The following is a 3,537-nucleotide window of genomic DNA, read 5'->3' on the forward strand; positions in this document are numbered from 1 at the left end:
TCTACATTTATCAACTAACTTCTGTTCTGAATGTACCTATTTGTGTGTGTGTATGTGTGTTATTTATTTACAATACAGTAATCCCTCGCCATATCGCGGTTCACCTATCGCGGTTCACCAATCATGGTTCACCTATCGCAGGTTATTATTTAAACTTAAGTCGATTCCTCCGTTTTTTTTTCTTTTGCATTCATAATAAAATAAATATATACAAATTATAAAAATAATAAGAAAACATATACAGTACAGTACTGTTTCTACTTCACAGATTTTCACCTACCGTGGGGGCTTTTGGAACGCAACAGCCGCGATAGTCGAGGGTTTAATTATACATTTTTCTTTATTTATGTAACGAAACACAACGCACCGCGACTTGTATTAACAGTAAGATTTTATATAACCGTGCGACTGTTTCTCTCTCCTTTTCTCTCTCTCTCTCTCTCTCTCTCTCTCTCACTATCTATCTCTCCTTTTCTCTTTCTGTCACCTTCTACTTGTATTCCTCGCCTTTCTTCTTTGTCCTTTTTCCCCCTTCATCCCTTCCGTTGTTTTCTCCCTGCCTCTCTCTCTCTCACTGTGCTTCTCGCTTGCCCTCTTTCTCCTCTGCCTGCTGCTGTTAAGTGACCCGTGGCCAGCTTTCCTTTCTTTCTCTCCCTTTTTGACACCATTCCTGTAGCTGACTCGTCCTAAACTCCGTGTGTCCCACTGTTTTATTTCCTTTATTGTAACTTCTATGCATTACCCACCATTTATTTTCCTTTTGGCTCTGAGACTATATTTTGCTAGTTTCTTATTTATTTCGTCTTTCTCCATTGTCTTAAATCACATTCATTCATTACTTATGTCCACTCTGTATTGTTCTGTTTGCTCTCAGCCTTATATTCTCCGCAACTTGCGCTGGTGACCGCCAGCATGAGGAGTTCTCATTCTTATCATTAATGGCGCGAAGCTGAGTAATACCATTTGGCTGGTAACAACTGTAGAATTAGGGACCTCCTATGTCTGTCTCCTGTGCGGTTGTACACTCAGTATACAATATGCTGTTTGTTTATTTACCATCCATTTTGCATTTGCATACATACATACATACACACACACATATATATACACACACATATATATATATATATATATATATATATGTATGCATTATTGTATGCATCGGGTGTCAAGCGATGTTGGGGTAACAAACAAGGACACACAAACACACATATATATACGACGGGCTTCTTTCGGTTTCCGTCTACCAAATCCCCTCACAAGGCTTTGGTCGGCCTTAGGCTATAGTAGAAGAAGACCCTTGCCCAAGGTGCCACGAAGTGGGACTGAACCCGGAACAATTGCGTTGGTAAGCAAACTAATTAACACACAGCTTCCCCTGCGCCCTAACAATCTATTATATTTCAATTAATTTATCAAGCTGATTCTCTATTTTGGATATCTTATGTGCAGAATGCAAAGGGATCCTCCATTTGTAGGCTAATATTTTCAGTGTGACGTCAACACAACCAGGGAACGCAGACCCTTCCATCCGAACAAAATATTTCCCGAGCCACTACAAAATTTGCAGCTCGCTGCAGAGCATACGCATGCATGTAACCGAATCTCTGATGTCGCGTGTATAAATATTTATGTTTACGACAACATTTTATATCTCCCTGGTTTTTATATGTTTATTGGGCGTGATAATTTGCACGTACAAACATGTTCATTTACGCTCACATATACGCATATATGTCTAGATATACATACATACATGTACAAACACACACCCACACACCCACACACACGCACATGCATATTTACCTACGCATTACTTGTATATTCACATATGCACGTTCATATTTTTCTTATAGTTATCATAATGAAATCGTTTTGAGCATCATTTTCACCTATTCGGAGTTAAAAATAACGTTCGTATTTAATATTATGATTAAAGCAACAAGAATCGGTATCATACCCAGCACAATGCTTAGCGGTATTACCTCAGTCAAATTTCTCCGAGGTCGACATTACTCTTCATCCTTTTGGGGTCCTTAAAAAAAATAGGTGTCGAACAATAGCAACGACGCAATTGACTTATCTCACCACTCACCCAATATTCATGTCGTTGTACTAAGATTTGAAACCGTTATTACAATGTAAACCTATTGAGTTTCTCATTTGTTCTTCACAAATATCTTCTCTAAGTTCAACATAAATCTTGTCCATTCCACAATGTGTAAACATAGAACATCTTACTCATTAAAGATGTGCTAACGATATTTTGGGGATTCAATTCATTATGAGACTTGGAATAAGATGTTTTATCAAACTGACCGAAATGTAAATGTGTAAATGTCTATTCGCATATCTTTATCAAATTTTAAATTAATGTTACATTCATTCCAATACTTAAAGATATGGACATCAGTCATTCTCTCGTACTCTTTATATATTTAGATGACAGGGACGATGAGTGGGTAATTGTCACATGCTGAATAATGAGGTGGGTATGCACAAATAAGTTTTTCTGGCTGTTCATGACTATGTTAAAGATTCTGAGTTAAGTTCTTCATCGGGAACGTCTAATTATAAATATATACGTGTGTCTGTGTTTGTGTGTGTGTGAGTGTGTGTGTGAGTGTGTGTGTGTGTGTGTGCGTGTGTGTGCGTGCACGCTTGTGTGTGTGTGGGTGTGTGTATGTTTGTGTTTCTACCGTTTAGCTCTACTTATACTTGCTGCAGCTTTCAACCTGAGTGTGTTGAGTCGGCCTCAACCAAAGGGTCGTGTTCGGACTTTCTTGGGAAAACAAGTTCACATGTAGCTCCTTGTTACATGCATGCTGTACACAATTTGGAAGCATATTCTTGGATAAGATCAGAAAACCTACTGAGTTAGAAATCCACTAATACTGTTACAATTCCAATTCAATACTGTGTTATAACTTATTTTACAAGGATCCTGTATTTTCAAAAAGCCGAAGTGTTACTATCCCATGCGCAATTTATGACAGCTAGTTTATGGAGACCATTTTGCAATTACTGTATACGCAGTTTGTTTGATTTCATAATTTTCCATTGAGTATGGTTTCAGTTTCAGAAAATATATGATATAGAATGTAATTTTTCCAAAATATTTATAGACACATTCTTTGGCATTATCAAAGATATAAATGTTTTCACTTACATTTTAGGATTAAAAAGACAAAACTTTGTTTTATTTTTTAATGTGAATATGATAGTATCAGAACATTTATCTGTCCATTAGGATATATTTTCTACTAAACATACATTTTTGCATAATACTCCTATTGTTTTGCTTTGAAGAGCATGTTTTATATCTAAATCGCTGTGTATATTCTTTACTATTATTACAATAATACGATACTTTTCCTTTTTCACGATGCAAATCAAAGGAGAGATGTATATATGAATATATTTGAAGAGGTTCCTTCTTGAATATATATATATAGTTTCGGAATTCTGCAAGAATACAAAGAAAATGTGCAAATTGTTATTCACCATTTTGGTTTTTTGCATGTGTAAGTTTATATA

The sequence above is a fragment of the Octopus bimaculoides genome, chromosome 2, assembly GCF_001194135.2.
Source record: "Octopus bimaculoides isolate UCB-OBI-ISO-001 chromosome 2, ASM119413v2, whole genome shotgun sequence".
Lineage (NCBI taxonomy): Eukaryota > Metazoa > Mollusca > Cephalopoda > Octopoda > Octopodidae > Octopus > Octopus bimaculoides.